The sequence below is a fragment of the Danio aesculapii genome, chromosome 13 (genome assembly GCF_903798145.1).
Source record: "Danio aesculapii chromosome 13, fDanAes4.1, whole genome shotgun sequence".
Taxonomy (NCBI): Eukaryota; Metazoa; Chordata; class Actinopteri; order Cypriniformes; family Danionidae; genus Danio; species Danio aesculapii.
The window spans coordinates 14,683,356-14,698,650 of NC_079447.1; the positions used below are offsets into that span (position 1 = coordinate 14,683,356).

A 15,295-nucleotide genomic window follows, 5' to 3' on the forward strand; every position below is an offset into this window, starting at 1 on the left:
GAAAGACCTGTGACTGACTTGGTTTGTGCCTCAGCTGAAATGACCACAAGATGCATTCTAAGTTGATGAAATTTTTTTTTTTATATAGAAATTAACAGTATTTATATTTAAATGTATTTAAATATATATAATTCAATATATTTTATTATACATACAATATAATTTAATATTTTTATAAATTACATATAATTTATATTTATATACTTGAATGTATACATACATTTTTTAAATGTTTACGTTTATTTTTTAATTAATATATATATATCATTTATTTTTTAAATGTTTATTTTTAAATGTTTATAGTCCTTTTACATATGTAGATATTGCAATGCAGAGACTTTTTTCAATATATCGAAAACATAAAAACACAATTTTTGTTACTATATATATATATATATATATATATATATATATATATATATTTGATATAGTTGAAGTCAGAATTATTAGCCCACCTGAATTATTAGCCCCCCTGTTTATTTTTTTCTCCAAAGTTTAACTGAGAGAAGATTTTTTCAACACACTTCTAAACATAATAGTTTTAATAACTTATTTCCAATAACTGATTTATTTTATCTTTTCCATGATGACAGTAAATAATATTTGACTAGATATTTTTCAAGATACTTCTATATAGCCTAAAGTGACATTTAAAGGCTTAACTAGGTTAATTAGGTTAACTAGGCAGGTTAGGGCAAATAGGCTAGTTATTGTATAACGATGGTTTGTTCTGTAGACTATCAAAAAAAATATTGCTTAAAGGGGCTAACAATCTTGACCTTAAAATGGTATTTATGAAATTAAAAACTGCTTTTATTCTTGCCGAAATAAAACAAAACGAAAAAATATTATAGTAAACACTGTGAAAATTTCCTTGCTCTGTTAAACATCATTTGGGAAATATAAAAAAATAAATAAAATAAAATAAAAGGGGGGCTAATGATTCTGACTTCAACTGTATATTTATTTATTTATTTATTTATTTATTTATTTATTTATTTGTGTATTTTACTGTTGTTGTTTTTTTCGTACTTAATTTTACAAAAAAAATGTATAGCACAATATAAAATAGTAGCCTCATTGCAAAATAATTTATATATTGTAGTTTGAGAAAATTGATGACATTATTCAGTAGGATTTCTCTTCGACCACAAGTTGCATAGTCATGGCAACAGCAGTTTGTGTGTGTTCGGAATTACAGCTCCTTTAGTTTGTCACTGGGAATTTTGCAATTACACTTAACTGCAATTACACTTCCAGCTTGTACAGACTCATACATTATCCATTAACAACCTCAGAGTTCTTAGCAGCTCTGTTTCGAAAGGTTTATGTCTTATGGTGAAACATACTCTCGCTTTTCTATGGAGGAAAAGAATTGGATTTTTATTTCTGGAAGGCAGCTGTTAGACTTTAAACGGATATTTACTTGATCTTTCTGACTTGTTTGTGTTCTCGATTACAGCGAGCTGGCCATGCAAATACAAGACTTTATATCAGTCGCCTCGATCTGTGCGCTTCTAAATATTTATTTTTCAGCTATGAGCAGAGTAAATAGTACAAAACCGTTTTTTTTTCCCCACAGAGGACTGTATACATATAAGAAGCAGCAGCGATTTAATAATGATAGATGCGGGATGAAATGACGAACCAGCTGGAGACAGTCACACAATCAGAATAGGAGTTTCAGGTGTGATGGACCATTGCTTTCCGCTACCTGTGTTTTGTCAGTTTTCAACATATCACAGTGTTTGCTCTAGTGAAAAAAAGGGACCATAAATAGTCAAAGATATGAAATTAGATGTCATTTCTGCAGAATGGCACAGTAAGTAGCTCATTTCGTCACAGGGAGATTTATAGCAAAAGTATTAATTATGCTCTATAAGGTTAGTTACTACCATGCATTTGTAGTTCATTGTAGATGGATCTTCGTGAAGCACACGCACAATCTAGTGCCACATATTAGAGAAACTGCTGAAGTGTTAATTTAGTTTATGTTAACCCAGCAGTAATGCAAATGGAAAAAGTGCTTCCTTTTGCCCCTTGAAAGATTTTGTTTACAGACGATGTTGTGAAAATTACTAAAATGCTTTTATGTAGGCCAGGCCAGTAGATGGCGATATTGCTTTGTAAAGAAACACTGCAAGCCTGTGCTCATGCTTCCTTTTGCCCTTTGAAAGATTTTGTTTGCAGACGACGATATTGTGAAAATGACTAAAATGCTGTTTTATGTATGCCAGGCCAGTAGATGGTGATGTTGCTTTGAAACGAAACACTGTAAGCATGTGCTCATACCATCCTGTGATCTAGGGGCTCCCAATCTGTTTTGCCCATGACCCCAAAAATAACAATGCCGGGGACCTGCAACCCCCACTATCCACTACGCCGGAAAAAAAAATACGTAAAATGACGTCCGTTAAATTACAGATATTTATCTTAAAATAACAGACGTTTATTTACAGAAATTAAAATTTTCGGTAAGTTTCAGATATTTGATTATTTTAAGGTAAATGTCTGTTATTTAATGTTCGTTATTTTAAGGTAAATCCCTGTTATTTAACGTTCGTTTTTTTAAGGTAAATGTCTGTATTTTAATGTTCGTTATTTTAAGGCAAATGTCTGTATTTTAATGTTCGTTATTTTAAGGTAAATGTCTGTTATTTAACGTTCGTTTTTTTAAGGTAAATGTGTGTTATTTAACGTTCGTTATTTTAAGGTAAATGTGTGTTATTTAATGTTTGTTATTTTAAGGTAAATGTCTGTAATTTAATGGCTGTTATTTTAAGGTAAATGTCTGTAATTTAATAGCCGTTATTTTAAGGTAATTGTCTGTAGTTTACCGTCCATTATTTTAAGGTAAATGTCTGTAATTTAACATTTTTTTTATTTTAAGGTAAATGTCTGTAGTTTAACATCCGTTATTTTAAGGTAAATGTCTGTAATTTAATTGCCGTTATTTTAAGGTAAATGTCTGTAATTTAACGTTTTTTTATTTTAAGGTAAATGTCTGTAGTTTAACATTTTTTTTATTTTAAGGTAAATGTCTGTAGTTTAACATACGTTATTTTAAGGTAAATGTCTGTTATTTAACAGTCAATATTTGAAGGTTTTTTTTTCTTTTGGCACCACAGCTGCTTTTTTTTTACAGTGTGGTTATTTATATACAAACGCACAAACACAGACCAATAGTCCTATATAAACATGAGCAAATTGACAACACAAAAAAGTGCAACCGTCCAAGCATACATCTTTTTATAGAAATTTTTTAATTTGCTAAATTTCACTGCACTTTTAGACAGGCTCGTAAAACAACAACAGATTATTACGGTGTAATGTCTCGGCTGTATATTTAAAAATGGTGGTTCCATTGTTTTCATTCTCCTGCTTATCCGAGTGACTGAGCTCTGGAAATCAACAGCGTTCAGCGCACGTCTTTCTCCGCTTTTTGGTACCCCTTTTTTTCGTGCTAGGTACCCTTTGCAAAGGGTGACCAATGGTACGGTCCGCTTTTAGGTACCCTTTGACCGTGGAAACGGCCATAAAACCGGACCAAACCGACCATACCCTACCACTCAGTGGAAATGGGCCATAAGACTGGAAACGGCAATAAACGCATACCAAACCGACCATACCATACTGTACCACTCAGTGGAAACGGGCCAAAAGATTATCAAAATGTTCACTTTGGTTACTGTTTTCAGGCCTTAACTCAATTTGACTTAACTTAATTTGTTGTAGGTTTCTTCTGTAAATCAAAAGTATTTTTTAGCTCAGTGTTTGTGTGAAATTACTTAACAGGGTACATTCTAATGTGCAAAAAATAAATACATAATAATGAATTCTAAAGCTTTACTAAGCTCTAAATGTTTTGATTATTGAAAACACCTTTTCTTCCTTGAGCAATATACACATTTAGTTTTAGTTGTTTTAATACGTCACATAAAAAAGAAAAGAGAGGGAAAAAATTATCTATATAAATATATTTTTCTCAACATTTTTTTTATAACATTTTTCTCTAATAATGGCAGAAAGAGGAAAAGGCAACTTAAACATCCCAAATGATGTTGGGATTAACAGTAAAATTATTCATTTGCTGCTATGACAGTGAGATATCATGAGTGATTTTAAGCTCTTTAAAATCTAGTTAATTTAATACTAAGTTTGTCTTTCACTGTGATTTTTTTATTTTTTACTTTTTTATGGGATCAACTTTAAAATGTGAGTAATTGAGTTATAACTTATCCCTTAATGTTATAGTGGTTACAGATGGGATTTTTTGTTAAGGTTTAATATTGCTATTGCCATCCAGCATGAGTGTGCAGTCATGATACTGTTTTCTATCCAGAGGAGGGCACTCTGATATTACAATCCAATCTCATTGGAGGATACCAGACTAATAATGAAATCAAAGATATTAATATGCAATTGGATCAGCGAACCAAGAAGAAGTGGGCAATGTTCCTTAATGTCCTTAAGACGTGTCCCCCATCAGCTGTAACCTTTCTTAAAATACACCTCTCTGTGCTGGGCTAAATTCCACCGTCTAATTGCTTCTCACTCACTATCTGTCTGCCCGAAAATCATACTGACTGCCTGACAAACTTTTCTGCACCCCCCGCCCCTCCATTTTATAGGCAGCTAATAAAAATTCCAGTCATGTTAGACCTGACTTTAGCCATAAAGTGATTGTATTAGCTTGATATTTTGCATATTTTATCAGGAAAATAGATGTTGCTTGCTCAAAACTCACCCCTGCAGCTGTTGCATGTGGTTGCTAAGGTCTTTTAAGCTAGGTTGTTGCTAGGGTGTTCTAGGTAACTGCTATGCTTTTGCAAAGATGTTCTGAAATGTCTTTAGCTTGTTACTCTGATTTTGCTACAGTGAGTCTGGCATGGTGTTGCAGGATTCTAATAGTTGTACAAAACATTTATTTTTGTTCTTGCTAGGGTGCCCTAAGTGGTTGCTAAGGTGAATTGCTTTTGTACTGTTGCTAGATTTGTGTGCTTTGTAGATTTGTAGTATTTGATGGTAAGATGAATTGTTAATTTCTGCTTGTTTCTATGGTGTTGCTAAGCTGTTCTATGTGGTTGCTAAGGTAATTATTTTGCATGGATTTATTTTGCCTGTTTCTAAGCTAATAATTATAATAATAACAATTCCTTACATTTATATAGCGCTTTTCTGGACAGTCAAAGCACTTTACACATTGGGGGGAATCCCCTCATCCACCACCAGTGTGCAGAATCCACCTGGATGACGGCAGCCATATTGTGCCAGACCGCACATCACATACCAGCTAATTGGTGGAAAGACAGAGTGATGAAGCCAATTATGATATGGGGATGGTTAGAAGGCCATGATGGACAGAGGCCAGTTGGCAAGTTTGGTCAGGATGCCAGGTTTAAACCCCAACTCTTTTCAGAGGACATCCTGGGATTTTTAACAACCACAGACCTCAATCAGGACCTCGGTTTAGCGTCTCATCCAAAAGACAGTGCTCACTGAGTAGAATAGAGTCCCCTTCACTATACTGGGGTGTTAGGACTCACACGGAACACAGGTTGAGCATCCCCTGCTGGCCTCACTAACACCACTTCCAGCAGCAACCTAGCTTTCCCATGTGGTCTCCCATCCAGGTACTGACCAGGCGCAGCCCTGCTCAGCTTCAATGGGCGACCATGTGAAAATTGCAGAAAGCTAGCTGCCAGCGAAGCTGTTGCTAGGGTATTGTTATTGTTGTGCATGTGTGTCGGTGTTGTCACGAGGGTGTTTTTATGTTTTGCTAAAGAAATGTGAAATGTCATGTTTCTCTGCTGTTGCTAGGGTGCTCTAAGTCTTTTTCTAAGATAAGTTGCTCTTGCATATTTCTGTATTCTTGCTATGGTATTCCAGATTGCTAGAGTCAAATGTTTTCTATTTGTTTATATGATGTTGTTAGGGAGTTCTACATAGTTGCTAAGGTACATTTTTAATGATGTTGCTTAGGTGAATTTTTTTTTTTTTTGCCTGTTTCTATGCTGTTGCTAAGATGCTGTAGATGACTGCTGTTTTTCATGTGTTTCAGTGCTCTTACTAGGGTTTTCTGTTTTGATAAGGAATTCTGTCACTAGGGTGATCTAGGTGGTTGCCAAGGTAAACAGTTTTGTTGTGTTAGTTGTTGCTAGGGTGATCTAGGAGGTTTTTCCAAAATAACTGCCTTTGCTGTGTTTTCTTTGCTAGGGAGTTGCTTGGCTAAGTTGAGTTGCTTGGCATTTCGGTGCTGTTCTAGATGGTTGTGACACATTTTCTGTGGTGTTCTAAATGATTTTCTAAATGTTTCTACACTGTTTGTTTAGATTCCTTTGGTGTAAGTATATGACACTCATTTTATTGGCTGCTAGGTAAGCAGAACAATTCAGATTGTTCTGAACAGTAATAACACACCTCTCCTCAACAAGCTGCATGATTTGAAATATCTGTTGCTAGGGTGCTCTAGGTGGTTGCTAAGGTGAACAGTTTTGTTGTGTTAGCTGTTTCTAGGGTGATCTAGGTGGTTTTTCCTAAAAATTGACTTTGCTGTGTTTTCTTTGCTAGGGAGTTCTAAATGGTTGCATTGTTTGACATTTCTGTGCTGTTCTAGATGGTTGTGACACATTTTCTGTGGTGTTCTAAATAATTTTCTAAATGCTTTTACTTTTTGTTTGTTTAGATCCCTTTGGTGTAAGTATATGACACTCATTTTACTGGCTGCTAGGTGAGCAGAAAAAGTCAGATTGCTCTGAACAGTAATAACACATCTCTCCTCAACTAGCTGCATGATTGAAGTATCATTCATGTTCGCAGCACACGGCACAAGTTGTACATGCTGTCCAAATCCCTAACCTTAGATACTGCATATGGGCAACACGAATCAACATGTTTTCCTTAGCCAAATGCCTTTAATAACTAGATGACAGAAAAAGCTGAACAAAGAACAGTTGCGTTGCATTAGTCTGTGTCTGCGTGAACACTTCCTCATGCGCTTCCGTCAAACAATGCTCTGTATCATAACCCAATTAAGTCTCTCAAAGCAAAACGAGGTGCTGTCTCACACAATGGAGGATAAATCTGTGCAACAGAAGTTGCTCTGCGGGTCACCCGAAATTGATCCATCTCCAGTTGACTCGCACTTTAGAACCAGCGTAGTTTTAAGCCGTCTGCTTGCCAATCGGCACAGCCTCCCAATCTGTTTGTGTGGGTTTTGGCCTTTTCCCATCTGCGGTCAGTCAACGGAGCCCAGTCATTGTGTTTCTGCCACCTACCCGTCATCAGCAAAACGCCTCATTACTGTTTTCAGATAGAACAGCGCAATACAAGCTGTACACCGTCCATTAGCACGGGACTCTCCGACGATACACAGCGGGAGACGCGATTTCCATTTGCTTTTATTATAATTACTGTTTACTATCAGTATGTTGCTGCTTTTGGCAAAAAAGGTTGGGAAAAAAAACATAGTTCAATAAACGGTTATTCATAATCTACGTCAATCTGCAAGCATTCAAAATTTCCCTGGATAATAGCTAGTATTATCTTAGTTTTTTCTTTAAATCCATTAATGATGCTGAGCAAAATTGAAAGCTCTCATTGCTTTGTGGTACGAGTTAATAGACAGAAGTCTTATTATTTAGATTTTTTTGTCCTATACTTCAGAATCATCTGTCTCCATCCTTCTCCAGATGGCGAATCACAGCAAATATTTGACTGTTCCTGTGGTTGCCTCTGATATTGAGACTCTCGCCTCATTATCAGGGTTTGATTTCTGTGATTGGAGTCGCTCTTGCTGAGAGGCGCTGTTTTTCACCCCAATGATTTCTCAGATCGTTGCTGTGAAGTCAGATTTGTTGTCTTTGTTCTGGGTAATAGGAACAGACTAAAAAAGAGTCCAAAAAGAGACCCCTTTTTATCTGTTTAATGATGCCGAGAGCCAGTCAGCTTGGTTGAGGAAGTGAGTGCAAATGATTGTTATTGTTGACATGATTTATGGCTACATAATGCCCTGTTGAGGTCATTTATTGGTCCATCACTCACCAGCAACTCCAGCTGTAAAAAAACAAAGTTAACTTGATATTAGAGCTTTTATGTTTGCGGTCATATTAATCATATACATAAGACTTTTAGGGTCATGTAAGGTAACAAATATTTCATTCTATTTAATTTTTCTATTTTATTTCAGTATATGTATCAAATTACATTCAATAAAATAAGAGTTTGGTCACCAAACATCTTTGGAAATAGAAAGGAATAGAAATTCAAATGAAATGTTTTGAATATTTACAATTTGAAGTAAATGTAGTATTTTTGCGGATCTTTTGATTATTTCTATTTATTTATTATATATTTAATATATTGCACCAGCATATACAGTATATCAGGGTGTACACATTTTTGCACCATGAATTTAAGTTATTTTGTTATATTAGTTCTGGTTTTGACTTTGGTACTTAAAACTTTACATTTACAAATATCTTGTTGTACGTTACCTGACAAAAGTTTTGTCGTTGTTCTAGTCGATCTTTTGGAAAAGTGGTAGAAGGTATATTTTTCAGAGGAATCATCTGTTGAACTGCATCCCAATCATCACAAATACTGCAAAAGTCCTATTGGAACCCACATAGACCAAAGATTCTAACAGAAATCAGTCAAGTTTGGGGAAGGAAAAGTCATGGTTTGGGGTTACATTCAGTATGGAGGCGTGCAAGAGATCTGCAGAGTGGTAACATCAACAGCCTGTGGTATCAAGACATTTGTGCTGCCCATTACATTACAATCCACAGGAGAGGGCAAATTCTTTAGCATGATAGCGCTCTTTCTCATACTTCAGCCTCCACATCAAAGTTCCTGAAAGCAAAGAAGGTCAAGGTGCTCCAGGATTGGCCAGCCCAGCCAACAGACATAAACATAATTGAGTATGTCTGGGGTAAGATGAATGAGGAGGCATTGAAAATCCAAAGAATCTCGATGAACTCTGGGAGTCCTGCAAGAACGCTTTCTTTGCCATTTCAGATGACTTTGTTAAAAAGTTATTTGAGTCATTGCAGAGATGTATGGATGCAGTCGTCCAAGCTCATGGGAGTCATACACAATATTAATTCTTTTTCCACTGCACCATGACTTTATATTTTATACTGCACAATATTTCTGTTAAGTGACAAGACTTTTGTCTCAGCAAAGTCAGACCTTACTGTGCTAATCAAATCATTAAAACTCAAGGCTTGACCATATTTTATTTTGGTAAAATAAGCAGAATCTAGAGGCCTTTGCCTTTCCTGTAAGCCACTTCTGATACCAAATGATATAAGTACTATACTACTATAAGTCAAGTTGTTATTTGTTGTTCCTAACACCTGGCTAATCGGCAATATTCATTTAAAAAGAGAGATCTGTAAAGATGTACCCATCTCATATATATAATTTTGATTATTTTGGATTATCTATTGTTTACTTCAACAAGTAAACAATTTAATTATTACATTATATTTTATTAATTATGTATTTTTACAATATGTAGTCTACAATTTTTGCAGTATGTAGTCTAGTTTAGAAAGTCCTTGCAAAAGGAATTGTTAATGCCCTTTCTTTTGTCATAGCAAAGAATGGCATACATTCTTTTTCTCACTGTATTTGTATGAATCTGATTAGTCAATTATATCAGCCACAATCTAAAAGTAGTCAAAATATATTACCTAACATTTTCTCTAAAGGCCTCATTGTTTTTTGAGCTGGTCACAAAACAGTTTACTTTTTCAGCAGTTTGATAGTTTTGTAGTGATTAATATGATGCTCATGAATGCAAAAGTGTTCTTTGCTCAGCTTTTTTTTTTTGTTTGTCAGAGAAGTGAAGTTCTCCACTTTTCCCACTTTTAAAGAGTAGCAAATGGCAAAAGCCACGTTTAAAACAAAGTGCCTAAAGTATCCGCTTAATTATTGTAATTGAATGAGCAATCAATTCAGCCCTTTTCCCCAATTCTCTCAACGCATCGACTGTCACTTTGAAGCCCTTGATGAGACGCCTTAAACCCTGTCCTGGCTCGAATGTCTTAATCCTGGTGTACCTGTTGACCCGCCAGCTGGCCTGCGGATGGAAGAATTGAATACAATCGACATTTTTTTTTTTTATTGGCGTTTTTCATCTGCAGTCCTCTCGCTCTGCCAGCTCTTTCCTCATAGTGCATCAGCCCTGGTCTCCTCATCAGTCTGGAAGCTCTGCTCTGTCTTGCGTAACAGCCGTTGCACAAGCAGGCGTGAGTGGGAGGAAGTGTCAAACAGGGAGAAACACATGCGACATCCAGCCGAAAGTGCCTCGAACCCGCGCTCTCCAACCCTGCCACGCTCACGCCTCGAGCCCACAGAGCAAGAGGCCAGTCCTGCTTCACAGAGCACAGCTTGCATTGGCAGTAAAAGCAGGGTTTGTCCTTCAAGCTCCCGTAGGAAGTGCTTTGTGTTTGAGTGATGGAGAGTGTCAATTAGTGATGGGATGTACAGTGAGACAACGGAGAAAATGTGTCATCCAGTAGAGACACGCGGGTGTGTATATATATATATATTTGGGATGCTGGTGTAGTGCTTTACGCTATTTTCATGTGAAAGTGAAATCTACGGAAATGTGAAAGTACAGAGTATGACACATCCTAAACATGTCAAAACGCAGAATAACTGGTTATTATGGGGTGTTGCGGGGAGTGATTGCTTACAGTTGCCAAGCAACATCGGAACTTGATGTGTTTATAGAAACTTGAGTTGATGTTCAGTTGTAGATGTAGGGTTGCTGACGTACCTGCATGAGTGTGTGTATATATATATATATATATATATATATATATATGTATTAATATTTATGTATTAATATTTGCATATTATAAATATTATAACTATATTATTACAAATATATTGTTATGCATATTTAATATTTACATATAAGTATTATAATAATATAATATTTAGATAATATTTATAATGTTTTATATATATATAAATATATATAAATATCTATATATATATATATATATATATATATATATATATATATATATATATATATATATATATATATATATATATATATGAAATATTTATAATATATGAAATATTTATAATATATGAAATATTTATAATATGCAAATATTAAATATCGAAATATTTATTACAATATTTATGGAACAAAATATGCTTCAATATATGTATGTCCCATGATATTTAATATTGTAAAGAAATTTTTGTAAAGATTTGGGCACTGGGTAGAAAAGTCACCTCACAGCAAGAAGGCCACTGGTTCGAGCTTCAGCTGGGTCAGTTGGCATTTTTTTGTGGAGTATGCATGTTCTCCCTGTGTTGACATGGGTTTCCTCAGGGTGCTCCGGTTTCCCCTACAGTCCAAAGACATGTGCTATAGGTGAACTGGGTAAGCTAAATTGTCTGTAGTGTATGTGTGTGAATGAGAGTGGTGGGTGTTTCCCAGTGATAGGTTGCAGCTGGAAGGGCATCCACTGCGTAAAACATATGCTGGATAAGTTGGCGGTTCATTCCACTGTGGGGAACCCAGATTAATAAAGGGACAAAGCCGAAAAGAAAATGAATGAATGAATTTCAATATTTAATATTGTAAATATTATAATAATACTTTAATATTCATATAATATGAACACTATTTTATGCATGTATGAATTTCTAATTTGCAAGTATTAAATATTGAAATATTTATTAAAATATTAAATATGGGACAAAATATGCTTCAATATATGCATTTAGAAATATATAATTATCTTTCTTTAAATATAAATAAAAATATAATTAAATATATATATATAGCTTATTTTAAAGATATATAATCGTTTTTGTTTTATGTTAAAAGTGTACACATACACGCCCATAATATTTATAATATGCAAATATTAAATGTTTATTTAAAATATTTGTAACCAAAATATGCTAATTAATAATATAATTAATAAGTTGTATTATTTATACACACACCTGCATTTAGTATTAAAATCATTATTATTTATAAATAAAATGATTTATGTTTGCAGATTACCATGTCAATGTTTATCTCTCATCCAAAACCGTATTAATTATTAATTATCATGAGAAAACAATTAGATATATAGTATATCATGCACACATTATTTGAATTAATAAACTTTATTTATTTATTTAATTACTCCTATGCTATTTTATTTTATTATATATTTTTAATTTGCTCACCACATTCTTCATTGTACTGAGTAGGAAATATTAATATTCAGTTTCCATTCACATTTCATTGGGAAAAAAACAAACTTAAACATGCTTAGTGAGTAAATAATTGCATAGTTTTCAATTGAAGATAACTCGTTGTTAATTCTGAAAGACTCAAGTATCATCAGATCTGCTTTGGAGCATTTAAAAACGCAGTAAAACATAACAACTGAATAAATATTTACGTTTTTTTTTTTGCTTGTTTCAGCAGCACATGCAGCTTTTATGATCGGTGCATTAAAAATCAACAGGATGCATTTTTTTCTCCTAAGAAATCACATCTGTGCATTCACTGAGAGCCAGACGAGCATCATGCGTTCATTAGACCATGGTTAGAAATCAATCTGACAGGATGAGGAAATTTATGCCTGGCCGACTGGAGGGGAGAGCAGAACATTGTAAGTTTCATTTTAATTTGCGGCTCCTGAATCTATTGGCACACCGAGTGACTTGGTGGATGGTCACCATGGCAACAACACTTGATCCTCCAGATACACTGCATATATCTGAACTCAAATGAACAGATATAATATTATTAAATAAGTGCAGAGAGAAAGATGTGCACATGCCAAAATGAATCTGAATCTTCAAAATGAAGAAGGATATGATACAGTTGCCTGTTGAATGGGTGAAAATGGATTGTAAAGACACAAGTGATGAATTTTATGTCGAATAACTCTATAGTTGTGCACTCAGAGATCATTTCAAGAATTTCTGCATGCATGGCAAGAGCCTATAAATCCTAAAGCTTGTTTAAATGACACCAAGGGTGGATGGTTTGACTGAAATCTTATATCACAACATGACTAATTTTATATAATGATATGAAAACACAGCAGCCTTTTTGATATTAATGCAAATGAGTAATTTAAACTAATAAAACTTAAGTTATGTTCTACCAAAACACGGTATAAATTGTAAATCCAGGGAAAGTGATCGCTATATAGAATAAGATATCCAATTATGTAATAATATATGTAGAATTTATTTTTAAATTAATATTTGTTTCTATAGATTGGTAGCCAGACACAGTAGTTAATAGACAGAAAAATGATTCAGATTTACTTTTAGGGTGCTTTCACACCTCTAGATCAATTGTTTTGTTCCAAAACAGGGATTAAAATTGTTACAATTTTGCTCTGTTCTTAGTGTGGTTCGCTTTCACACGGCAAAGTTTTTAAACAGACCAAAATAGCTAAAACAAGTCACGTGCCGTGAGTCCCGCTCATCTGTCATGCGCCGTTATTTTAATTTATAATGATGAGCAATAAGACATTATAAGTGAAACGGTGCACTTTAATTTTGAATGGTGACACTCACAGACATCGTCACAAAATATAAATCAGAGGTGAGACTTTCTCATACATAGCCGTTGGCTAGAATTATGCATTAGGCCTATATAGGCTTTATATTATAGAGAGAAATAACAGATAAACTAAGACTGCAGTTCAGTCAATTTTGAAAACGGATAAACAGCTTTCTGTAATATTTCAGCATGCTTTCCCTTTTGCATTCAACCTAAATGCACATTTACTGGTAGGAATGACATCCTGCCCTACTCATCATTCTCTCTTCATATAGCCATATATGCCTATTACATATCAATAATATACTGTGATATAGCCTGGTTTGTTTGTTCTTTGGATCGTATTGCCTTCTCACTACAATGATCCACTCCAGGGATCGTCTCAATTGAGCCGATACCACCTCATTGAGGCGATCTCGGACCGATTGTTTTGGCGTGGATTCTAGCGCGATTGCTGAATTCACATATGTCAAATGAATCGCACTAAGGAGGCAAACGCACCAGGTCTTGAAACAAAAGTCTAGGCGTGAAAGCACCCTTACAGTCTGTGTGAGAACAAAATTTACAATGTTTGTTTTGCAAGAGCATATTGTTATTCTTTAGGTCAACAATTAATTTGTGCAAGTTAATACACTGAGAAAAAAGTTTGTTTTGATAATCTTCAAGCAAAATCTGAACATTTGTTTCCGCATTTGGAGCGTCAGTCCTTCTCTGATGACATCAGTTTATACGTAACCACGCCCCTCTTACTGTTAGTTTGCCACAAGGGAATGATGCGCAAAAAGAAAATCCCGCCAACTACTCAATATTCCATTTCAGTTGGAAGTGCATCAACATACTAAAGTATAAGTCTCAGCAACTTCTGGTTAATGTGGTCAGTTACTCAATGAATGGCATTATTCTGTGATAATACTCCCCTCTGCTCCCATATCTAAAAAAAATATATGGACATTTCTTATATCAGCACAGTTGAAGGGAAATCCTAATTGCATATCTGTGATCTAGTAACTTTCATATCATTGTTCCACATGCATTTGTTTTCTTGTAAATCTCATGGAACTTTAAGAAACTTGTCTAATCTATTGTTTTAATTACAGTCTTAATATTCATCTCACATTTAAAATCTGCTCAGGCCTCAATTTGACTTAAGAAAACAAAAATGGCTCTTAAATCTCAAGCATGTCTGTGACATTTTTATATGTTGTCACAATGCAACACAAGCTTATGGACAGCTTTAATGAGGGAAAAAACTACAAACTTACGAAGCACTGCAAATAGCGATTAATTTCATCTTTAATAAAAGTTTGTATTTACATAATATATGTGTGTAATATGCAAATTATTATTAAAAAAATAAACACACCTATATAAAACAAACTAGTAAATACAAATATTTACGTAGTTAATTGTATATATCATTTCCGTTATATACATATACACTACTGGTCAAAAGTTTGGGGTCAGTGTGATTTTTAAATGTTTTAAAATAAGCTGCATTTATTTCATCAGAAATACAGAACAAATTGTAAAACTGTGAAATTGCACTATAAAATAACTGTTCAACAGTAGTATAATTTAATTTAATAATTTATTGCAGTGATTTTATTGATGGATTTTTTAGCTTCATTACTCCAGTTTTCAGTGTTGCATGATCCTTCAAAAATTACTCTAATATGTATTATTATTATTATTATTATTATTATTATTATTCTTATTCTTATTATTATTATTATTATTTTT

At 34.1% G+C, this 15,295-nt stretch overlaps 1 protein-coding gene across 1 annotated transcript in view; it reads left to right on the plus strand.

Moving 5' to 3' along the window:
- The window catches only part of lmbrd1 (LMBR1 domain containing 1), a 221,227-nt gene that overhangs the window by 185,981 nt on the left and 19,951 nt on the right, over nt 1-15,295 (plus strand). The window lies entirely within an intron of this gene.